General features: G+C 43.1%; 1 protein-coding gene across 3 annotated transcripts in view; it reads right to left on the reverse strand.

Annotated features, from left to right (window-relative positions):
• The window catches only part of C1QTNF7 (C1q and TNF related 7), a 106,528-nt gene that overhangs the window by 68,132 nt on the left and 12,223 nt on the right, over positions 1–26,173 (reverse strand). The window contains exon 1 of one of the 3 annotated variants that reach the window (XM_045771430.2): positions 5,951–6,254. The exons of 1 other annotated variant lie outside the window; for it this stretch is intronic. The gene's annotated coding sequence lies outside the window, so the exon portion shown is untranslated. Of the gene's footprint in view, positions 1–5,950; positions 6,255–26,173 lie in introns of those variants that run through there. One more of the 3 variants, XM_045771428.2, reaches the window with a different exon arrangement.

Raw genomic sequence — 26,173 nt, forward strand, 5'->3', positions numbered from 1 at the left:
ATGACCTGAGCCAAAGGCAGGTACTTAACAACTGAGCCACCCAGACATCCCCCACACCATTACCCCTATTTTAAATACAAATAAATGAAGGCCTACAGACATCCCACACCCAATTAGTTATGAACTGGAATTCAGAACCTTAATCTGACATCAGATCCATTTCTTCCCCCTACTCTGTGGTACTTTGGGTAGAATCCTGTCCCTACCTGCCCCTTACCACTTTAAAATATTTTTATGCTCAAAGTTAAGTATCAGAATAGGTGGAACTAGGTAAAGTATATGTAATATTTATTTATGTATTAAATTCCAAATTCGTTGCTTTCAGAGATAAGAATTTGTGGAATATTTTGACAAGTACTATAGGTTTGACTCTCTCAAAACCCACCCCAATCCACTTTCCCCCTGCCTTTTTCTATATTAAAGACAGAATACACAAACTTCCAGGTCTCCTTGCAGCAAGGTGCCCATGTACATGGAAAGTCCTGGAAGAGGGCTTCCTTTTCCAAATAAAAAGGCAAAGTATGGCAAGAAGGTTTTTGCCTTCCTGCCTGGAATATGAACTCAACACGTGATGGGGCAGCAGCTGTCTTGCCACTAGGAGGACGAAAGCCACATGCTAACCAACACGAGCGAAGCAGGAAGATAGAAGGAGCCTGGTTCCCTGGTGACATCTTGAAATAGCTACATCATCCTTGGATCATCTACCTCTCGGCTTCTTGTTGTGTGAGAAAAATAAACCCCTTACACGTGAAAGAAACTAGATTTTCTGATACTCACAGATAAATGCAATCCTAACTGATACACGTGGTAGCCAAAATTTTAGAAGACATTCCTATTTTCTAACTACGTTCCATTTTTTTATGCCAGTTTGGTCCCAGTTTGTATTTCTGAAACATTGGAAGTACAGCCATCAAATTAGGAATTGGGTCCCCTCCCTGGTTGTGGGGAAATGGCCAGCAAAGCCTGCAATCCGAGTGACTGTGGTAACTTCCAGAAAGTCTGGACATCACTCCAGCCAAAGCACTCAGCACAGGGTCAGGGAGGGAGAGCAGGATGACAAGACTTTCCATGTCACCACCGCCATTTTGCCTTGCATGGATGTAGACTTGGCCTTTGGTTGGGAAAACTAGAAAAGACCTTGAGAAATCATTTTGTCTATCTTTTCACCTTGGGGAAGGACCACACTGAAGTTATACCAGACACGTATGATAACCAATCTGGGTTTAATAGACCTCCAAAGAAGACAATGCCTCAGCCTCTTCCCTGAGGAAGCCATTTCAACATTTCAAAACTTGCAGTACATTCTTTCTTTACCTAAATAGAATGTGTATTGCATGTGTGTAGGGGGTTTGGTGGGGAGACCCTTTATCTTTCTTCAGCACAGTGACAGAGTGGGTTGTGCAGCAGGTCAGTCCTGGATTCAGGTTGTCCTGCCTCTTCTTCACTGGTGCGGTACTTCCTTGGTACTTAACTGCACCAAGCTTCAACTCCTCCTCCATAAAACAAGCAAATAGTATCCACACAAGGGTCAAGAGGAGGACCTCATCTGTGTAAAATGCTGGGAGCAGCATCTGTCATAAAAGTGCACACACAACAGTAGCTCCCTTCCCCTTCTCTCTTCTCAGGACAGCAGCTCCCCACCATTCTCTGGGTGAGATGGCTTTGGAGCCCCAAGGAGCATCACTGAATTGCCCCACAATTGTCTTTACTACTGGGTAATTAACCTCAAGGTCCTCATCTCATCCTCTTTGCTCTTATTTTTCAGTCTTTGCATTTTAACTTGGGACCTTGTTTTCAAAACAATTTCTAGAAATGTGTTTGCAATTTGGAGAGACCACATTTTCATAAATTAAACAGAAAAATACCAGGACTGTATTGGAAAATCGAAAACGTTGACCTGCGCATTTTGTGTTGTTGTGCATACGAAATTTTCGTTCTAAGTCGTGGATCCATAATTGGGGTTTACACGATGGTGATAAAGGCATAATGGAGTAATGAGACAATCATCTGGGTGGTTGCAGCCAAGAATATTCTGGCCACAAATAGTTGGCTGGTGAAAGACAAAGACTCCTCTGGTACAAGTTATCTGCACTGTGACCTTCTCTACGGAGAGACGCTGTCTCAGACCCAAGTGAGGTTTGCTGCACCATTTTAAGAAAGGAAACATTTCAGACCATGATTGTTTTTCAAAGCCGTACGCATGACTCTTGGCTAATAGAGCATTGGATCGGCCGACTTCTGGCAGCTTCGCACGTTGGCTGCACTAACATATGTACGATTTCAGACTCAAAGCCACACATGAAGTCATTGTGAAGCAGCACAATTCATCCCTAAAAATCTGCCATGCGGTGGTTCTTCTCCTCTCCAACAATGTAATCCCTAGGAATTGTGATGATTTGAACTTTTAAGAAGAACCATTAATTAATCTTCATGCACTTAGGACCTACTGATTTATCTTTGATGAGGAAGAACATCTTGCAAAAAAACCGCACAAGATGGAATGAAAGAAATAACTGCAGCACAGTTTGGTTCAGAGATTTTTCTCTCCTTCTTTTCATACAATTACTCCTGGCATATGATGCGGAGATGAGGAAAGAAAATGACAGAACAGATTTTCAGGTCTCAAAACAGCCCCATGGATGTACTGCTGGTCACTCTATCTCATTACTGTATCGTTTTTTCTCTATAGCACTTCCCCGTCTCGGAGGTTACATCCTGGCTTATGATTCTATTGTTGCCCCCCCCCAAGGTTTAAAGGAAGACTTGGGCTCTTGTTCACAGCTATATCTAGAATAATGCATGGCACATAGTAGGTGCTCAATAAATACTTGTGGATTGAACGGACCAGAGCCAGGGAGAAAAGGAACCCCTGTTGGTTGGGCATCCATTGTGCTGGGCGCCATGCTGGGTTGTTTGTCTGTTACATGCATTTGGGAGGGAAGTGATGTACTTGCGGTTAGGAAGTGATCAAGCCAGAATTCAAAACCGTGGCTATTTCCCTTCAACTCCTGACATTTGCCACCACCGGAAATTATTTCCAGCGTTCAGTGGTTCCTGTTCCACCACGCCCTCCGTGACCTCTTCCCGAGGCAGCTGAAGTTCCCAGCACATGTTTTGAGAACACGTTTGGCTGGTCTCTATCTGTGCTGTAGTAGTCTGCAGAGAAAGCGATCTCATTGTGTTTTACTAAGCACAGTAAATGCTCCAAGTCGCCGGTTTCTCTGTGTAAAGTTTATTGAGTGAATCTCTCGTATTACACATATAGCTCACTGTATTCTAATACGGTGATGAATTCTACTGAGCGGTACTGATTTATAGTAACAAGCCGACAAAGGGAAAGAGATCTACCCCTCTTCTGTTGCAATCAAAGGGGCTGATGACACAAAGTTCGGATGGTCACAGGGCTTGGAAGGTGAAGTGCGTGGGAAGATATAAATGAGACAGTAAACAACTCTGAAATGAGGTTGATTCTGACCACAGGGTAATCCCAAAATTTGAATAAGGAAAATGCTCCATCTCTTCTCCTGAACAGAACTTGTTACCTTCTTCAGGGGAAATGGCAAACTTCATTCTTTCCCAGATTACAGAACAGGCTGAGGACAGTGATTGTCAAACTCGGATGCACACCCAATACTCCGGAGAATTACTGACAAAGGGGCCCCGGCACCTGCTTTAATTAAGGAGGCACCGGGCCAGGAACAGGTGAAGGCCTCACTGACGCCGAGCATGGTCATTCTCCGCTGGCTCACTCTCCCCTGCAGGGGGGCAGTATGGGCCTGACTCCCCTCCCTCCCATCCCGTCAAGAGCATGGGGTCCTGAAAAGACCACAAGCCTGGGAATTCCAAATCCTGCACTTCGCTCCCAGCCCTGCTGATTTCTGGGTGTGTGACCTAGGGCGAGTTGCCTCAAGTCTTGAGCTTGTTTCCCTGTCTGAAATCTTCGTGGGTAATGGCCAGTCACTTTCTACCAGAAGGCGCTGTGAAGGCTGGATAGGGATCATATGAAAGAACCCAACAGCAAGCGGGAAGCTCGTAAAAATATGGCCGTTCTCCAGTATGATGCAGCCACAACATTTACTCCCAAATCCCAGCCCTGCCAGCCATCACCTGTGTGGCTGTGGGCGAGTTACCTAGCTATCTCTAACCTCAGTTTCTCCTGCAAGAGACACAAAAACGGTACTTTGCTTATGTTAACGCTCAACCTTCCCAGGAGCCCCATGGTTTTTACCTTTATTTCATAGTAAGGAAACCGAGGCACAGGGGCGTTAAGTGACCATACACAGGCCATTCTGGGGCGTGTCCTCATGTGCTGCTCCGAAGACCACACGAGACAGGGTGACCAGAGGGCCAAGTGTCTGGTGAGCGCTCACAACATGTTTCCCAATATTTGGATAATTTCCTTTCACATTCCAAGCATGTATCCCTCCATTTTATGAGCCATTGCACCCCACATGTCCAACAGCCAGTGCCCAGAGTTATTTAATCATCGTCATGAGAACAAAAGCTGGCTGGGGCTGCACAGACTGCACACATGTTAATTGTAGAAGGGGAACGTCATCTCACGTTTTGTTTTTATTGCTTTCAGCACATTAGGTATTTAACCAATATTAAGTAAAGGTGAGAGGTTAGACATCACCTCAGACTAAAAGTTGCTCTGGGTGTGTGTGTGGGGTTGTCTACATAGGAAATAGGCTTTTACAAATTCCTAGTAGCTAAAATCCCTTTCCACTTGGAGCTTCCTGACCCTCTGATGTGCCGATGCTTGCGCTGGCGCCAAGGCACGGAAGAGTTAAGTAACTAACATATTGGAAACAAGACCAGTCTTGTCATCACAGGATATCAAACCGTGAACCAAAGTCGCTCAAAGGGAAGAAAGAAAGGCAGATACCAACCAGCGTTAAGGGCAGTTGTTCTTGTGCTTAGGGGAGCTTTCCGGGGAGTAGAAGAACCAAGACGAGGATGTGAGCTTTTATTATTCAAACTGGAATCAAGAAATATTGTGAAATGCCCAGTCTGATGGTGGGGCGGAGTCTGAGATCTTGGGACACCAGTTCCCTGTAACCCTAGGGTTCTTGATGAGGGACCCTTGGAAAAGGACACTCAAGTTCCTGGTGAAGCTGTAGGGTCTCAGCGAACAAAGGTTGATCAAAACAGAGCTATTTCCTTTACGTTAGCTATATCCCTACAATTATGTCTCAGTCCTTAACCACAATCTGATTTAAAATATCTTTAAAAGCAATTTAGTACAATGCGTTATGTATGAAATTATGCAATCTCATCACGTAATTACTATTAATACAAACCCACGGTTTTACCAACACAGCCTAGATGTTTTCGCTCATGTGTTGCAATGAATGCATTCTCCTCCCCACAGCAGTTAAAATGTCGAACCCATTTTTTAATAAAATGAACAGTCAATAAATCAGCACCCCCGACCAAAACTAAATTGAGCACAAGATTTACACCACTGCAAGGAAATCTCCACCGGACAGTATTAGCTTTAATGTTTCCCTTTTTCCTCCATTAAAATCCTGCGGTATATCAAGATGAAGGGAACACCTAAATTAGAATTATGTAGGCACAGACCCGATGACCATTCTGTTTTGCAGGGCGAAGCCCCCACAATGTCCATGTCAGCCTCACACTCCTCTTGACTATGGATCTATAGCCATTAAGGAGCGTAACTGCCAAGTCAAGGGCTCTTTTCAAAACTAACCCTTCCCAAGCAAAGCCGATCCTGACGACTTTCGCTTTCTCTCCTCTGTTCAACAGAAGCATCCCCCAGAGGAGATGGCTCATTGAGCAAGCCCCAGTCAGTAAACACCCCCAAACCTCAGAGATGAACGGAGAGAGAACAGCTCAACACCGACGTGAGCCAAAAGACTCATCCGTGGGAGAAAAAAAGCCTGAAGAAGTTCACTTCGATCGGGAGAGAGGGCTGTTTACTTACATTGCTCGCAAGACCTTCCAACAGCTGGAGTCTTTGAATTCTACTGCGCACAGATGTGGACTTTCACTCAAAATCCCCTTCCCTTTGGCAGCGAGCAGCACTCATAACTCTGTGGGGCTTCAGATTGATAAGTAATTTCCTGATTGGTTTCAAAAGCGTTCTCCCAGGCTTCGAGCAGTGGTGGGGAGAGAGGGAGCACGCAGGGCCCATGACGTGCAATGACGCTGTGGCCTGCAGAAAGACCTCCTGTGTGATCGAGCTCAGAAGAAGTCTCTGTCGACCTCACCAGCAAAAATAAATATCCTCCTCTATCTGTTGGCTCACTCCCTGAATCATATTTGGGAAACAGCACAAAGAGTCTGGACAATATGTGTTCCAATATTTGTGATTGTTTTCTTACCAGCCACTTTAGAGAATGCTCTCAGAGACCATGCAGTCCAGCCCCTTCAGTTTACAGTGGAAGGAAAGGAAGCCCAGGGTTTATAGGGCTCGACCGGGAGCACACGGGAAGTGCGTGAAAGGATTGGAACCCAAGAGCCTCCCGGCCGTCACGCCAGAGCTCTGTCCCCCATAGGGAGGTGGAAGAGGACATAAAGATTTGGCATCTGGCTCTTGATCTTTAGAAAGCACGTCATGGACAAGGTCCTTCATATTTCTGAGCCTCAGTTTCTCCCAGGTGCGAAGTGGGAATCAAAATAGCAGTTATCCTGGAGTGGCCACGCAGTATAAGGATCACTGTGGGAGAGCCTCATCAAGGGGGAAAGTCATTATGCCACGTGTGGGGTTTTGTCCATAGGTCCCTATCTACATGCTTCTCTTCTCCCTTCTGTTGTCAGAGTCCATTCACTGTTATTTTGTGTTCTGGAAGAAGCCATCCCGTGACTTTTGGTGGGAGGAGAATGTTGGTCAGGGAATGAGATCGGACATGGAGAAAACTTTTGACCTTGGAAAACCAGGTCAAGATCAGATGCAAAGGTAGAGAGCACATCCTGACATTTGCCACAGAAAGGACACTGGGTCTAGAATCAGAAAATGGAGACTTGGCTATTGCCTCTAACACTTGCCGGGGAATTCCACTGAAGACTTCCAAACCACAGTTTCCTCCCTGGGGACACAAACCCTGTCCTGCTGTGCTTGCCTCATTTGGTTGTGGTGAGATCAAATGGATTCCTATGGAGATAGTGCTTATCAACCTTTGCAGGCTTGGAAATCGTGAAGTAGTCTTTCCCAGCATCCAGCATCGCATGTCCCGCAGAAAGCACTGTTGATGGGACGGTGCCACTTCCTCTTCCCATTTCATCTGTGGCCTTGGCTCATGCCCCTTGGTGCCACGGATCCTGGGTTCTTGGACTTTTTTTTACTTCTCCTTTTAAGGAGTATATAGTGCTTTTCTTCCCTTGTAGTGCCGTCTCTTGGTGCTTGGATCTCAGTGCTGGCCACTACTGGTCTTCTTTCTTAGAGTTTAAGTGTCCTCCCATCTCTCATGCAACAGTAAGAATGAAAACAAGGAGAAGGCATCTTGTTCAACCACACAGAAAATCATCCGTGGAGTTCTGACCCATTTCAGGCTGTGTGCATCACGGAAGGAGTCACAGCCAGACAGAGGATGGGTTGAGATTGATCTCATTTATGAAAATGCTCAAGCCCTCGATCCTATTTGGTTATTTCATTCCCTTCCTTTGCTTTTTCATAAATTCATTCTTTGGATGGCCTTGCAGTTAAGTACTCTGTCATCTGTAAGGATAGTTTTTTTTTTTTTTTTAAATGGGGCTTTACCGTAGCCGGTGTGGGCCACCATAACGAACTATCGTAGACTGGTAGTTTAAGCCACAGAAATTAATTTTCTCAGTTCTAGAGGCTGGAAGTCTGAGATCGGGGTGCCAGTGTGGTTGGGTTCTGGTGAGAGCCTTTACCCTGGCTTGTGCACGGCTGCCTCTCACTGTGTCCCCACATGATGGAGAGAGGGAGAGATCTCTCTCCCTCTTTTTCTCTTTTTCTCTTTTTCTCTTTTTCTCTTTTTCTTTCTTTCTTTCTTTCTTTCTTTCTTTCTTTCTTTCTTTCTTTCTTTCTTTCTTCTTTCAAGATTTATTTATTTATTGGCGGGGTGGTCAGAGGGAGAGAATCTTAAAGCAGACTCCCTGCTGAGCACGGAGCCCAACTTAGGGCTTGATCCCATGACCCATGACCCATGAGATCATTACCTGAGCTGCAACCAAGAGTTGGATGCTTAACCAGCTGAGCCACCCAGATGCCCCTCCCCCTCTTCTTATAAGGCCACAGCCCATTTGGAGCAGGGCCCAAATTTACCTTCAGTTACCTCCCAAAGCCTCTCTCTGCAGATGCAGTCACATTGCCCCTAAGTCAGGGCTTCAACCTATGAACTTTGAGGGGACACAATTCAGTCCAGAGCAAACCTGGAGAACGCGGGCAGATAAAGCTAACCTCATTGAGCACTCACTGGGTCTAAGGCCCTACTTGTTTCTTTTCTCACCGAATCCTTGTAACAACTCTTGAGAGGCTGGTAGTGACTTTTCCAAGGTCACAAAGCTAATAAGTGGCGGTGTCCACATGTACTATGACCAGCACCATGGTCTTTCCGTGACACAGTCTGCCTCCACCTCCTCCTCTTCTCTGCTGGATTCTGAGCCATAAACCTCTATGTTTCCTTCCTGCTAACTCCGAGCTCAGCTGCCTCATGTCAGGGCGGTGTTACTCAGCGCATGGTGAGAAGGGGAGGGAGAGTTGGGGAGCTCTGTGGTTTCCTTCAGGGCCCCCCTGAGTTCAGGCTGACAGCCGCGGGGAGTCTGCCCAGAATGTTCTTGTTCTCTCCCTGCTTTCCTCCCAGGCTTTATATGGCTAAATCCCTCATATCAGTTTGAACTCAACTGGCATTCTTACCTCAGGGAAGCTTTCTTTGATCTGCCCCTCACCTGCCCTAGCTCTCCTTTATACTATCGTATCCTTCCCCTTCATATTTTTTTCCTTTTGTAAAACTTTATAAACGCTGCTTCATAGCTATAGTAGTTGTTTCGGTAGTTATATTACTTCTAAGATAATTGCATAATGTTTGTCTTCCTCACTGGTTTGTCAGCTCACTGTGGGAAGGGACGTTTGGCTCGCTGAGGTATCTCCAGCCATTAGACCACTAACATGGGAACCTACAGGGAAGGAAGGGAGGAGTAGGGATCGGTGAATCAGGAAAAATAAATAGAAATAAAGAGGGGCTACAAGACCCATTTGCAGTAGTGGTATGACTGGCAAACATACTCCTCAGACTACAGTCTGATGGCAGACTCTTATTAAGCCCTCTGTGTACTACCAAATTAATTTTTCTCCTTGCTGTTTTTCATGGGGAAGCTAGATTTGGCTCATCAGGAGTGAGGTTCTTGAAGTAAGGAGTGGTAGCTGAGGAACGGATCTTGGGTCATACCTGCTGGCCTGCTGGTCAACCCCTGGACTTCTGCGAGGGCAGCACAGCCTGGCCCTCTGCACAGTGGGGCTGCCTGTTCATGTTCCATTAGCCTCGGTTTCTTTCAGGAAAGAGATGAAGCAAGACCCTGATGAACAGGGTGTGAGGAGGTATGGGGTTTGCCAGGAGGAATTTGTACCGGGAAAGACATTCTCAGCTAAAGAAGCCACATGTGCAAGGACATGGAAAGACAAGGTGTTGTGTATAGAGAACTACAAGGAAACTACTACAAACTGAAAAATTTGACCAGTTTCCTTCTTCTAATCCCCTTTTCAAAGGCTGGATGATAAATGTATAGTATCTATCAAATATCAGTGAGCTGGAATATAAGTTTTTAACTCAACATTATCCCTGGACCTTTCTACTCACCCCTGTAGGTCAGGGACTAGAAGCCTGAAACTAGATTTCCCCCAAAACTTTGCAGTCAGTTTCCCTGGTTAGAGTCAGCCAATGACAGCATGCACAGGCTGTAAAGGCTGATCCTGGAATCACATATTCTAGTGTGGTTTCCTAGCAATCCTGCACTTCTGGGTATTTGGAAAAACAGTGTGGTCTTTTCTCCAATCGTTGCTTCCACAGCCTCCTTTTCTTATTTAGAAATAATTATAGACTCACAGAAGTTTGCAAAAAAAAAAAAAAGTTGCATAAAACCCAAATAAAACAAAAACTAGCTTCTTTCAATAGTGACATCTTTTATCACTGTAATATATCAGAACTAGAAGTTGGCATCAGTACACAGTATTAACTGGATTGTAGAATGTATTCAGATTTCCCTAGTTTTGCGTGGATTCACTTGTGTGTTGTATAGGTCAATGCAATTTAATCTTACGTATAGATTGTCTACAGTTCTTTCAATGGTTGTTTAAGGCTTTGATTTTTCATCTTCAATCCCTACCTAGAGTGATTTTTAGTTTCTTAACTGAATCCTGATTGATACAAATGATAATTTCCTCATGTCATTTCATACTTGAAGCTTTACAGACAGGTTTTGATTCTTGCATTGCATTGTGTTCATTCATTTATTCATTCGAAATATTGTTCACTGATATTGCTTTTCTGTGTGCTTTTTTGCCCTTTGTCTTCAGGGCATTGTCACATTACCTACAAATTATTGTGACGTATTTTTAACTCTTTCTTGGGCTTTTAGTTGCTACATTCTCAAAGTCATCCTTATCATAGTGTATCCAAAAAGGCAATACTATTTTTTTTATTTTTTTTTATTTTATTTTTTTTAAGATTTTATTTATTTATTTGACAGAGATAGAGACAGCCAGCAGAGAGGGAACACAAGCAGGGGAAGTGGGAGAAGAAGAAGCAGGCTCATAGCGGAAGAGCCTGATGTAGGGCTCGATCCCATAACGCCGGGATCACGCCCTGAGCTGAAGGCAGACACTTAACCGCTGTGCCACCCAGGCGCCCCGGCAATACTATTTTAATCATCCCTAAGTAGTGGTAAAATAATTTATGTGTAATAAGACAGGAAGCAGAAAATAAGAGGTACAGGGATTGGATTAGAAGAAGAAAATTTATCATTATTGATAGATAATACAATTGTGCGCCTAAACAATGCATGCAAATTTTAAAAGGCTATTAAAAAGAATATACTTTCAATATGGTGCCAGATAAAAAATAAGTAGCCTGTATACTAAAAATAATCAGAGAACAGAATGGTAAAAAAAAAAAATTATCTGAAATCCTTGTTGTTGGCTTTTCATTAGAGGAAGGGCATCCCAGCCTCTCCCTAACTCTGGGCTGTATTTTCTTACTTGGGCTCTTAATCAGCTCAGCTTGTGTGGAGAGACTCCAAAATCTTGGTAACACATTGTTTTCCCCCTCCTTTGACTCACTACCACAAGTGATAAAATTCTAGTCAGGGGGAAACCAGTTTAGAAACAAAGATGATAATGCATCCTTTGTCCCTTCTTCGCTAAGGCACAAACCCTCCCAAGGTGCCCCTTCTGAGCTACAGGACTATGTTAACTCTTCTCTCTCTTCACTAATGGACCAAGAAGAGAATGTTAGTGACTCTTTGTCATGTGCCGGAACCGTTCGTCTATTAATTAATCCTCACAACTCTATGGGTTGAAAATTGAAGTCGCTTATCCCAAATCTCAAGGTTACCAAAAGATAGAACCAAGCTGAGGACCAGGTGGTGAGTCTCCTAGCCTTTATGCAATGCTTCCATAGTCCACTGCTTTTCTTGCAAGCGATACTTTTCTTCCCACAAAGGCTAATCACGAGCCCTAAAGAGCCGCATTGGCTGCATCAGCTTGGTCTATCTCATTAAAAAAGTAAATTTGCAGCAAGATATTGGGTACAGAAATGACACAGGTGGTACCATGCAATGAGAAAAATTGTGAAAGGGATGTAAGTACTCATATTTGGAGAACCCAGGTGTCTTAGAAGTCCTGAGTCGATGAGCCTGACTTGCGGGGGGAACCTTGCTATAAGGGAGAATTTGGATTTGTCTCTAAAGTGCAGTTAGCTCTTTAGAGCTTTGGTGCTGTAATCAGGGCCACAAAATTCACATCATTCTCCTAAGTACAATTCAGAAGATAGTTTTCCCCACTGATAGCTCTCCTTTGAAGATGAGAAATTGCTTTCTCTCTATTTTTACTTTAAGGTTTTGATTGAAAACACTCAAATGCATGCCTGGCTTCAAAGCATAGTTTGTAACCAAAAAGGATTTCCTGGTTTACATTGCTTAATTAGTGATAATATTGATTCAAAAGAAGAAAGAGTTCCCAAATCCCAACAATTTCCAATAGTAGTAGATGTAACCCCTATGTAAACACTTAAACCGAAATGGCCCTTGGAAGAACTCAATCTCAAGTCTTTACAATCTCCAACTTCCTCATTTCACAATCACCACTGGGTTTTTTGCCCCTCCCCCCCATCCTAATGGTTTCATTCTTTGCTCTCAACTCAAGACCGTGCTGTCTCTACAAACTCCTAGTAATCATGTGTGCACTTTTCATTTTAATCAGCAATGACGTTGCCATTTATTTGGTGCATTGTCCAGGATAAATGAATTTACTGTGGCCTGTTTGTTTCAATAAAACAACACATAACAGCTCCTTTGAAGATTGCAAACAAAAGCTAAGTCATATGCAATTTGAAAGGTAAATATGTCACTAGAAAAGAAAGCAAAAGAGAAAGAGGAAAATAAGAGAAAGAAGGAAGATCAGTCAGAAGGCAGGAAAGAAAGGAGGAAGGAAAAAAAGGAGAAAGAGAGATACAACGAAAGAAAAACAAAGAAAGCAGAAAGGGATGAAGAACAAAGTTACAGGTCCTATAACTCAATCTAGCGGACATGATCTATGCATTTTTCCCATAGGACCAGCTCCAGTTTGGGACGTACTGTACCACGTCATTCTTCTACGGATGCAGCAACTAATAAACCGACCTAATAAGACTTCAAATGCAGCTAACATTTATACTTGTAAGTGCCAGGTTTGGGCAGGGTGACCAGCTGTCTCCGTTTGCCTGGGACTGAGAGGGTTCCCCGTATGTGAGACTTACAATTTTAAAGTCAGGTAGTCCAGACAAACCAAGATGGTTTGCTTGGGACTGAGGAGTTTTCCAGGGCATGATACTTACAGCGCTAAACCAAAAGAGTCCTGGGCCAACTGAGAAAAGTTGGTCACCATACCTTTAGGCGAAACCTTATCTTTGGGTAAATATTACCTCTTATGTCCTTTGAATATTGTGTAGGAAATGCTTTAGCTAATTTTAGTGCATTTTCTGCATACCAGGATCCGTGTTAAGTATCGCACACAATGTAACAGATATCTTTTTTTCCCGCCTACCTAGCACCCCAATATTCTTTGGTTAATGCTTTCCCTATCTTATGTGGTTCTAATTGGGCTATCATGTATAGTGCCCTTCACTCCTGCCACCTCCCTTGAAGCAAAAAATCAACGAGGCTGGGCCAAGCAGAGTAGGCCATCTGACACATCTGGAAACAGTGACTGGTAGGGGTGAACGTGTAACCCAAGAAAGACAGCCCGTGGGAGAGAGAAGTCCCTTTTTCTTCTACTAAAGACTATTATGGGTCATCCTGTCCACCATGTATGATAAAAGTCAACAGACACAGAAGAAAGTGGGAAAGGAGAGAAAAGTGAAAGAGAGGTAGAGATAGAGAGAGAGAGAGAGAAAGGGAGAGAGGATCAACGGAACCGCTGGATTTTGCCATGCACGAAGCGATCGCCATTCCTAAACTGACCAAATACAGGAGCTAATGTATTCCCTTTTTTCTTAAGCTCTCTTGAATAGGGTGCCTGTCACTTGCAACAAAGGAGTTGTGACTAGTAGACATCTGTGGGCTTGGCCTTCTATTCTGAACTCAGTCCCCGGAGACAGGTATAGGTTGAACCATATGAGATTGCTAATATTCGGCTTCTTTTAACGGCAAATATGGCAATTTCACTTGGTTCAACTTCAGTATTGTTTTTCCCGTTTCACAGATGAGGAAAAAACTCAGTGGTGATAAGCAGCGTGCCTAATGTTGCACATTTATTAGACAGGAGACCTGGGACTCAGATCCAGCTCTGTTTGATTCCAAGGTACACAAATACGTTTCCAGTTGTTCATGCTTCCTGAAAAAAAGAAATCTCTTGAGAGCTATCCTTTGCTATTTGACAAATGCCTTCAAAAGATCCTAGGTTGTGACTCACACCATACGTATGAACTTATATATGGTGCCAAACACCTGCTTGTGGCTTCCAAAATTCCTGTCTCATTGGCTGTTTCATGAAAAGAAGTCAAATACACGAGAGTGTCGAGCAAGATGGAAAACCCCATTGTACCCTTGTGTGTATTTACATTTGGTTAGGGATAAAGCTCCAGGCTTTATCTGACATATGACATATGATCATATGTCCGATTCCCAAATTTACTCTAGCTTTGGTTTTCACTGATAATCAAGAGATGTGATTTTTGCCTCACAAAAGAGATTCTTTACTCATTCTATTCTCCCTACAGAGAGATTGTTTAATTGTTTCCCATAACTCAAACCTAACATATTTATAATGCAGCTGTGTCCATGAGATAAGCATTCAGGGTATTTTCTGAAACTTTGGCACCCTGTGTGCTTGCTCACTGATGTAGCGGAATGATGCTTGCCCAGAAAACATTTCTTTTCCACATTGGTGATCTCTATATGCTCTAAAAATCTCAGTATGATTTGGGGAAGTTTGTGTGTCATTTTTTAAGTATTTATTATATATGAGATTATTATAATTCAAGATTGTCTGTTAATTGTAATTAATGCTAGAAAAACAATGCATCTTGTGACGGTGTGGATACTATTCTATAATAAATGTCTTTGGCATCGTCTACGGAACATTTATTTTCTGTGAAATCCCTCCCCCTCACTGCAAGCTGTAGTAATCAGCTATTATAACTGTAATACTACAGCATAACAAATGACTCCCAGATCTCAGTGGCTGGTAATCACAACAAACATTTATTTTTTTCTTACTCAGGGCAGGTTATGAAACTTGCCCCAGATCATATAGCTGGTGAATGACGACACTGAGATTCATTCATTCAATCGATATCATTGAGCCCCTACTAAGTGCCACACATCGTGAAGAGCGGGAGAAACCACCAAGCCAAAGACTATTTATGTCCTAGCTGATGAAATTAAAAGTGAAAACAGTAGCATTACAGCTCTGGAGAGTCAATCAAAAAGAGAGATCCTATCAAGCAGGAAAGATTTGACATCATCTAATAGAGTCAGCAGGGCTATGTTTGCCAAAGGTTGGGGGATACGGAGCACAGGCCAGAACAGTAGCCATAGTTAGATCATAACAAGATTAATTAGACAATGCAAATATGAAGACATTCCAAGTGAAAGCTGGCATTGCATCTAATTTCAATTGAGAGAGAGGACAAAGAGAAGGGAAACATTTGGAACCATTTTTGAGTGTCTACTCTGTGCCTTGTCACATGAGAAAAATCCACATAGCGATCTTCTGAGAGCAATGCTTCTCGTTTCACACTTTATATTCTCTGTGGATAGAATTTCCTGTGTGTCTAATGTAAGGATAGTGTTATTTCTTTCTTAGCTTTGTTTTCGTTTGTGCCTAACACACTGCGGGCCCTCAGCGAATGGCAGTTGTCTTGGAAGACTCTGTTGGTTGCTTCCCAATGTTCATCTTGTCCTTCTTTTGTACTAACAGAAACCCTATTTGTTCGGGGAGGCAAGGTGTCCATGTCATGCCCCCTTCCCAGGCTCCCTGTGGCCAGGGAGGGCCATGAGACTGCCTAGTTGGGACAAGGATATATATAAGCAAGGTTGATGGAAGAGGTTGCTGGGAAAGCTTCCTGAAGGAGAAAGACAGCTGGTGTAACCTGTTCAGATCTTGTTCTTTGTATTTTGCCATTTACCAAGAATACAGTCATGGCGTTGATGTACAGTAGACATCTTGCAATCAAGGTAAAGACAGCCACATTCCATGATGCAAGAGTGGAAGGGAACCTGGCTCTCTGATGACATGGAAGCCATCATACCAACCATTGGCCGCATATCTCCAAACTAACTTCATTGTAGATGAGAAACATAAACCCGTATTTGGCCAGGACACTGAAGTTGGGTTTCTGTTACATGAGCTTGAGCACATTCCCTAACTGACACAGCTCTACTCCGCATTCCCATCCTATTCTCAGTCTGAAACACTTTCAGATTTGTGTATAATGCTTCATTGTTGCAAAAGATTTGGCTTCTTTCTGAACAAACTTTCTGGAATAGTTCATTTTTTTTCTTTCTAGATGAGGCATTTTTTGGCTGCAGTATAACACAATGCTGCTTGAAAGAAAACACCAATTAACCACGTTTTTTCCCCTTAAACCAACTATCTAGCACACAATCATTATAGCCTACAGAAACAGCTCCAGCCGAGCCGCGAGACTGCTGAACTTCAGCTTGCCAACCATAGCAACATCAGAGAAAACAGAAAAATCAAAAGCTTAAAAAAAAAAAAAAGGATATACAGTGGAAGAGATGCAGCAAAGAATTAATGAGGTTTCTTTTAAGGTTTTCACTCTTGAATCCTATAACTCTAGCAGTGGAATTTGGTAGGAAAAAAGCACAGGATGGAAACACAGAGAATCCAGATTCAAATCCTTCCTGAGTCACAGACCAGTTGCATAATTTGAGGCAAGTCTTTTCATTTGTTGAGGCTTTAATTTCCCAGCGTGCAGAATTATCACGATAGCAGCAGCAGCAGCAACAGTAATAATAATACCTAGTTATGGAGTTGAGACGAAGAGTAAGGAAGGTGATGTTTGTGAATGGAGTCTGCAAGTATCAGAACATCGCCCAAGCTCTCATTGCTGTGGAGAGGTGCAAAGAGACGGCCAGTGTGAAATCGTGCCAAGTTTGTCCTGTTGCGCCCTGGCACGGATGCGGGGTCTAAAGGCGTGAGGCCGAGATGCTGAAGGACATACAGACTGTAAATTCTCTCTTGAAGGTCAGCGGTGGAGGTCTTTTATGCGCATGATTAAGCATTTCTTGCAAACATCGATTACCAATCATTAATGGTGAAGAAGAAATGAGGGAAGAAGCCTGGCATTTTGAGCACCTGTTATGATACTTTGGTGTTTGACATATATAATCTCCCCTTGTTAATTGGAGATGGAAAGTTCCTCCCACAAATCCTCTGAGGACAAAGCTTTCACATTTTCATATGTGGAGTGGCGCTGAATGCAAGATTGGTGGGATGGTGCGGCCCAGGGGTTGAGATCAGGAACGTGGACTCAGGTAGTGCCTATGTGGGTTGGGGTCAGGGTCAGGGGAGGGGGACTTGCATCGGATGTTAGCTTCTAAGTCACTCACGGAAGGAAGGAGGAGAGTCTTCTCAATGCAAGGTTCAGGAGACTTGCCCCAGCTTATCAAGATGGAAAAGAGAAAGGAACCTTTTAGCCCCTAGGACCTCACTCAGCTCCTCCGACACATACCTGGTAGGTTACAATGAGTGCATTTTGCTCTGTGGGGGCACTGTGCTAAACACTTCCAATTATTAACCACTCATGCCCCCCAACAGCCCCATGAGGTAGGTACTGTGACTATCCCCATTTCGCGGATGAGAAAAGTGAGGAATACAGAGATGAAAGGACTCGCTCAAAGTCATCCAGTTAGATTGGACTGGAGACAGCCTGGCCCCAAGGCCCTGCATTTGTGATGATGCTGTTTCACCCATTGAGGGGAGAAATAAAGCGGAACATATGTCAAACAGCTGGGCTATAAATCTTGAGGACTCAGCTCCTTAAGAACTCAAAAGAGTTCCTGGATTTTTTTCATGCAAGAAAGTCTGACCAACTGCTCAGAGATCCGTTCCGTTTTTCAGTGAATTAAAATGTAACCACCTACTCATGTAGAGCTGTGTCTCTCCTCATTCTAATGCGAGATTTGGGGATTTGGGAAGACATCTGGAATTTATTTATGCCATTTGGATTTTGAAACTCAATATTAAATTTTTATAATGAAAGAGACAAAGAAGTCGAAGTAGACCATATTAGTGAAATCTGACTACATAGGGCATATGCTTGCGAACTGGGCTTTAATGTCTAGCTAAGATATTGCTCCAAATACCCTCGATCATCCTTCTCAAAAACGAAAAACACACTTCTGGAATCATTTTGACTTTCTGTCTATAGGACAATGGAAAGAACTCTATTTCAGAGCTTTTTCTCTCCCCCGGACAAGGTCATAAACAACGTAAGTGTCTGCTTATGCCGAGATTAAATGTGGCACAAAGTTAATTAGACAAATATCACCTTGACTGTCTCAGTTTTTCATCTGGATCATGGGGAGACAGCATGGGCTCCAGAGACAGGCAGCCTGGACTGGTTTTGCCATTCATTAACAGTATGATTTTGGATAATCTCCCCAAATCTTTTGAAACCTAGATGATATCTCAAGCAAAAGGTGTAAGGTGGAAAAGAGTGATATAAACCTGGGGCATTTTAGAATGTGCTTGTGTGTGTAGCTTTTTAGGGGATGAACCCTAAGAGATGAGATCATAAAAGGTCTCATGTCCCAAGCCACTGTGTTTGGACTCTTTTCTGAAGGCAATGGGGAACTACCAGAATTGCTTTAATCTTTTAAAACACTGAATAAATTTGTTTTTCTTTATCATGAATGTAATAGATCATTACAGAAAAAATAGATAAAAAAGAAGGGAAACCCTTGAAAGGAAACCTTCAAGTGCTTGTTTAACCTCTTGGGAATATTTTTCTTTAATTCTTGGGAATGTTTTTCTTTACCTCTGGGAATGTAGATGGATGTTTTAATAAAAATGTAATCAGACTATACCCACTCTTTTATAGTCTTCTATTACGGTTCTATAAATAGCTATGTTTGTCAAAGTAGATTTGTTCACATTGTCACTTTAATGGCTGTACTAATGTACCATACTTTCTTTAATGTTGTTCTATACTTGTGTTTAGATTGTTTTCACACATTGGAATTGTAAAGAACCCTGTAATGAACATCCTCCTAACAAAATTTCAGTATTTACCCAGAATAAATTTTAAGACATAGAAGGATATATTTCAAGGAATTTCATATCTATTGCCAAGTTACTCCCCAGTAAAGGTTTTTAAGTTAACTATGCTATCAGCAGAGCTTGAGGCTACTCATTTTATTCTAGGGCCTAAGTGAGTGATAACAGTTAATTTCTGAGAGATTAGAGCGCATTCCAAGAAAATGACAAAGCCGGTGAAAGTAAGGAAATTATTAGGGATGAAAATGTCGAACTTGGGAAATTGCTGTCTGGGAAGAGAGAACTGGTAGTGTCTTCAAATATTTGAGAGACCACCATGTGGAAGGAGGGCTGGCCTTGTCCTGTATATTTCCCAATGACAGAACTAGGATCGATTCAGAAAGTTCCAGAAAGAGAGTCTGATTCAACAGGAAGACGAGTTTCTATTTTTGAATGCTAAAATATGCAAGTGGCTGATGTAGTATCTTGGAAAGCTGTCTCAGGGATAATTCCATTTGGGGTCTATGTCCAAAGAAACATGGAGAAAAAGATACCCAACTTTACAATGGATTTTTTTTTTTTTTGACAACTGTTGTGTCCTCTGGGCTAGTTAATACTTGCAGGTCTTAGATATACACTGAGTTGATATGAATTGACCAGAGCGGTTTGGCTGACTTTACATATAAATGTTAGGTCTCATATATAAGTGTGTGAATGGGTTTTAGAAACAGTCTCAGATTCTGTATTTGTGAATTTGCCTACTTGCTGAAATTTATTGGTGAATGCAAATAAATACTCATGGTGCTTCCATGGTCATTTGCAGATAAGCACAAAGCAGCAACAATTTGGGTCCCCTGGTGCACATTCCCAGCTGAGATCAAACCAGCCCACGCATTACCTTCCTCTTTCAGTTTCTCATACTATAAATAAGTATCGTTTTAGCAAGTAGGTTTAGTGACACGTTTTGGGCACTCTTAGAGTTTTTTTGGGGGGTGGTGGTGGTGATTTTGCTGTTCAAATGGCCCCCAAGTGTAAAAGTCCTTTCTAGTGGTCCTAAGCACAAGAGGACTGCGAGGCGCCTTATGGAGAAACTTACGTAAGATAAACTTCATTCAGGCATGAGTTATGTGCTGTTGGCCATGAGTTCAATGTTAATGAATCAACAATACGCATTAAATAAAGTGCCTTTAAACAGAAACACATGTAAAACAAGATTATATATTGATCCACTGCTGAAAACACCCACCAGAAGCTGGCAGGACCCTAACCCTGTGTTTTCCCCAGGAGCAGAGATTCAGTATCTGCTAAATCAGTCTTTGGAATGACTTTACATAGAACAGAACTACTGGGAATTGCAAGAATTGAGTCTATGTGTTTTAAAAGACTGAAGGATTACTTTTGCTCGTAGACCTCACTCCTCAATGCCTGGTCACCTGCTCCAGTCCTAAAGCCCTCACTGTCTAGAGGATGGCTGCCTGGCCAAAAGGAGGCCCCAGCAGGCCGTTTCCATGGGCCAGACCATGGTTATTGCACCTGCCAGGCCCCTGATGCCAAACCCAAGCACATTGGGGGTCCCTGGGCTGCAGAGACCAGCTCACATCACTCTGTCCTGTGAAGAGTCATTTAAATGTCACGTGTCAACTAATGATGTACTATATACTAGCTAACTGAACATAATAAAAAAATTAAATTAAAAAATATAATTATAAAAAAATATCATGTGTCCTCTTAGAGTCAGAGATAGGCCTGCGTCTTTCTCATATGTTATCCCCCTTGATGCAGAGAAATTTCGAGTGGTGTGAAAACCATTCTGGATGGTAAGAAACAGGCACAAGACAGAAACCTTAACTGAGCCTTAATAACAACTGTCATCACTTATTGGACAGTACGGGGAACTGGAAACTGGATGGAAGGCTTTGGTAAAAGCTGTTGTGCCAGCCTCCCACCCACCAGACCCTTCAGCAGACCAGCAACTAAAAGGTTAATGCCTGGTGCTTTCTGTCAGGTGATGGGGAGCCCCCAGCACTTGGTCTCAGCTCATCTCCACCACTGCCCTCTGCCTGCCCTTATCATCCACATTTCTTTGCTAGAAAAGTAAGCTTCAGAGAAGGTGTGGAATTTGTTTAAACGGGCTAGCAGGTGGCAGACACAGGGTTGAGCACGAGTGTGCAGGTTGTCGGTCCTTGTTTGCAAACTGGCAGCCAAGTTTGATCTGCTGTTTTGTTTGGGGCTTACCTGATGATCTGAATTAGCTGCTATTATTTAAAAAACAGAAAATAAATGGAGAGGGTTTTGGTGGCTGGTGTCCTTTTAGGGTTGGGCGGTAGGGTCTTCACCGGGCCTGCAGCTTCCATTTGCTTCTCTTGCCTGGTCCTGCAGGTGTTGATTTACGGCCCTGCTCACTGCTGTGTGGGTTCCTTCCTTCCGGTATGACGCTGTCCACCTGTATTCTTTCATCTGGTCCTCGTGTTTGTGTTACTATTCTGCAGCTGAATGAATTTTCCCAACGTCATCTGGCTAAGCGGACTGAGACTCAATCCAAGCTTTCCAGCCCCTTTTCCCACATGGTCTTCTTGAACTTTCACAACCTGTAAACAGCAGGGACCTATTACCTGCCCCAAAGCAAGGCCTCGCCAGAATATTCCTAATGCATCGATCTCTAGATGCTCTAATAAAAGCAAGAATCCAGTGGTGACGCGTCTGCATACATGAACAGAGTGGCGTGAGGCAGCAACGTCTCTCTGAAATCATTCTCTAAGTATTAACAAAGTTCAAGTGAGCCCTTCACATTCTGACGTTTCTGCTTTGGGGCCCTGATTTAAATTTGTATCCTACAGCATTGGCAAAAATTTTTTAGGAGGCAAGCACATTTTCCCCCCTGGTGGCTTTCCCCTTATCTCAGTCTTCCTGCTTCCTAAGGTCAACATGAGTCTATGGAGCCTCCTTCTTTGGAGGACATGCTGGGCTGGAAGAGTTCCTGGAATTCCTTCACTGTCAGGATGACATTTGCACATCAAAGGCCACGAGATTCAGCCCATTCAGCAGGAGGCCACTGGGTTGGGCACAAACAGCCCAGAGACACCTGGTTCCTCCAGAACTGGATGCAGCAGAGCCCAAATGGCATGCAGAGCCTCCCAACAGCCATGGCCTTCAGACTGTCATGGAATCCTGAGGAAAGTTCTCCCTCTGGCCTCCCTGCTTTTGGTCCCTGTCTCACACCGTGGCCAGGTCCATCCTTCTAAAATTCTGTATCCCAAATGTCTCCCTCACTCAAAAGCCTCTGATGGGTTCCCCAGTTCCTTGAGGATAAAGTCAAAATTACCTCTCCTGCCTTTCAGTCTTTCACAGTCGGAACTCTAATCCAAACCTTATCTAACTTTAATCTCAGTACTTTCCTTCCAGAACTCTGATCAAACAGGCCTGCTTGGCCTCCACCAGGACTCCATATGCAAGTCTTTTCTGCTGTGTTCTGCTGGACACTTGGGTCCTCTCATTCCTTCAAGACCCTGTCTGGCCTCCTCTCCTTTGAAGTTTGGGACTTCTTAGCCTCATTTCCCCAGCTGGCAGGTGGGTTTTGATGAGGATGAAGGGCGCACAATCAGCCTTCCACAAACAGCTGTGGAGGAGGACGGGCTGGCGGCCCTTCCTCACAGAGACCCACAAATACTGGGCTCTTCCTTGACTGAAGCTTTGGACACAGAAAACATCAGCTTTGGACTTCAAGGATTAGAATTGATACATTATAATATATATACACACACACACACATATATATGTATATATATTACATAAAATAGATATGTATATCTATCTATTTTACTTCAAAATGTCCTTTTTTTGGTTAGGCACTATCATTTGAAATTTCATTTATAGGAGCGCCTGGGTGGCTCAGTTGGTTAAGCTCTGCCTTTGGCTCAGGTCATGATACCAGGGTCCTGGAATTGAGCCCCACGTTGGGCTGCTTGCTCAGAGGGGATCCTGCTTCTCCCTCTCCTTCTGCCTACTGCTCTCCCTGCTTGTGCTCGGTCTCTCTCTATTAGTCAAATAAATAAAAATCTTTAGAGAAAAAAGAAATTTCATTTATATGCTCCAATTCACAACGATAAAATAGTTAATGTATCTACCTCATAAAATTCTTTAAAAAAAATATATATATATATATATACACACACACACACACACACACAGGGGTGCCTGGGTGGCTCAGTAGGTTAAGCTTCTGACTTCAGCTCAGGTCATGATCCCAGGGTCTTGGGATCAAGCCCCAAGTCAGGCTTCCTACTCAGCTTGTCCTTCTCCCTGCTTGTCCTTCTGCCCCTCCCCCCACTCATGCTCTTTCTCTCTCCAAATAAATAAATAAATAAATCTTAATAAAAATGTATATCAAATATGTTTGATCTATCTATTATCTATCTATCTATCTATCTATCTATCTATCTATCTATCTATCTATCATCTATCTATCTATCTATCTATCTATCTATCTATCTATCATCTATCTATATTTGGTCACCTAAGATTCATTCATTCATTGGTTCAAACACATTTGACAAATATTAGTTTCGTTCTCGAGCTCATAACTCAGCTTCTTTCTTTCCTGGTAGATGGGAACAACACTAATCTCAGGGGCTGACTGGGAAGACAGAATGAGGTAAGGCTTGTCTGACAGTGAGGACATCAAGCACATGTCAGACACACCGTAGGCATTCAGCAAATGTCCCCCTTTCCTTTATTCTATGACTTTTATAATCAGTTAGGGATATCATAGACAGGAATTTTGTCTGAATCACCACAAAATCTCCAGATCAATTTGGTTGAAACCCAAGCTCTATTTGAGGTATTTTGTGTTTTATGGGTATATCTCATGGTTTCTTTCAAATTTTTCTTAGACTAACTTTTGAAGAAAATCTGAAAATAAGAGCTGAAAGAAAACTGCTCAGCCAGTTCTCCCTTTTATGGGCATGTTGGCAGTTTGTCTGTCCAAACTAAATAGTCTCTGTTATGGTCTTACCCAATTAGATTTGCAAAGAATCTAAAACTTGTCCTGGAATGAACTTGCTGGCCAGTTTCTTTTAAAATATGATATTAAAATATTTTTTAAAAAGGCAACACAAAATGTCACTGGCTCTTTTATGTGGACATTGCATCAGCAATTTCTCGGGTTTTTGATTGGAAGGGAAAGCAATGTTTTGCTCTGTCCACCATCTGAGTGCAAGGGATAACGAATAATAATACCTACAGATGGCAATCATTGCCCAAATGGAAATCATCTCTTTGACACAGATTATGTAGCTATTTGGAGCTAATATTATATTTTTTTATTAAATTTCATTCTCCTCTAAGCTAATATTCCAGAAATCAGAGCAGCCCTCTGGTCCATACATATACCTGGATGTACAGAAGGAAAGTATTGCTTGCAAATAGACACGAATCAGTTTTCAAGGGTAATCAAGGGACGTGGGGTTCGGTTTCAGCAAGTGAAGGTGGCCAGATGAGCTGGCATGTGTTGAATGATTTGGCAGGCAGAGGTCAGCAAGGACTACATGTCCAGGGAAGGAGGAAGGAGTGGGCAGATGGTGGAGAGGAATATCGTCGAGTGTGACTGTTTCTGTCTGAACCATACTGCACCTGAGCTCAGGATGCTGCATTTTCAGATCAGTGTCAGTTGTCAGAACCTGGTTCTGGCTGCATATCCACTACCGGGTACCTGTGTCAACGATGCCGAAGACCTTGAGCCCACCCCCTCTTGTTCAAGTTCTCTGCAACCCAAAGCAGGAGCTGCAGCCTCTGATACATTTTCCACTCTTTCATTCATTTTATTCAGAGGCCCTGGAGCTGGGGCATGACCTTTCAGGTCATAGTTTTTGCCATTTTGTGGATTTCCATGGGAGCATGCAGCAGTCCAAGGATTGAATTTGTGTTTTATCTGGTGGTGCAATGGCAGGGTGAAAAGACCTGTGGGCTTTGGGGTCATACAGACCCAGGTTTGAGTCCCGGTTTGCCACTTACTGACTGTGGGCAAACCACCCAACCTCTCTGAATCTCATTTCCTCATCTGAAGAATTTCCTTATTTGTAAAATGCGAGGCAGCCACTCTACAGGATTTGTGAGGTTTTCCAGAGGTCATCAAGTAACATATTTGACACACAGCAAAAAATGTAACAAGTGACAGTTAAAATGAAACAAGGGATGAGGTGTAAAGCAGAGAGCACATGTGGTCACGACTCTGTGATGAACCTGAAATTGTCCAGATGAAATTTACCAGATCGATGCAAACGTTTTTTCACTATGTTTCAAAATTTAAATTGCAAGCATACAAGATATGGTAGATTCATCTCTGGCTCAAATATGTTCAGGTCCCCCGTATTCTAAAAAAAAAATTATTTTGCTTTTGCTAACTCCTCAAGCTCTGCTCCTCACCCTTCCCTTCCTGGTCTACCACATCTGTTGAAGGATGGAGCCTCGTGGGCTGGAGTCTCTTCGTAGCCTCTTGCTCCTTTCACAGCTTGCTTTCTGTTTCTGCAGTTCTCCTGAAAGGTCTCTATAGAGCCTAGAAAGTCACCAACATGCTCACACTGCCTACAGCCTACAGCCTTGTCAGTTCTGCAGCTTTCCAGCCTATTGGCCACCATTTCCTCTAAGACAGCAGGTCTCAATCTTAGCTGCATATTAGGATCACCTGGCGGGGGGTGGGGGGGTAAAAATGATTGATGCCTGGATCCCACCCCCTAGAGGTTCTTATGTAATGGTCTGGTGTGCAGCCTGGGTGCTGGGATTTTTCAAAACTTCCTTGTTGGTGATTAAGGTGCAGCTAAGGTTGAGAACCACAGCTAAGACTCCCCCTCTCCTTCATTTATATATTATTGCAAAGCTGTTTCCCCCACTTGCCAAACACTTCTTCTGAATCTCTTTCAGGGTCTCACTCAAATCCTGTTTAGAATGCAGTTTTGTGAGTAAGGCAATTTATAGCTGAGGTTGTTGCTATAGTGTTACTAAAGGAAATCTGCAATTCTTGGTTAATCAGAAAGCTTACTGAATGTAAGTTCAGGGTACAGCTGGATGGCTATGGGGAAAGAGAGAAGGGAGGGAGGGAAGGGAAGGGAAGGGAAGGGAAGGGAAGGGAAGGGAAGGAGGGAGGGAGGGAGGGAGGGAGGGAGGGAGGGAGGGAGGAAAAATCTTATACTTTATGATCCAAACAACTTAATAACCCTGTATATCTAATGCTTTCTCTTCTACTGCATCTCAACAGAGGTACCAGGAATATTA

Source organism: Ursus americanus, chromosome 8 (assembly GCF_024610735.1).
Source record: "Ursus americanus isolate L20-20 chromosome 8, mUrsAme1.1.p, whole genome shotgun sequence".
Taxonomy (NCBI): Eukaryota; Metazoa; Chordata; class Mammalia; order Carnivora; family Ursidae; genus Ursus; species Ursus americanus.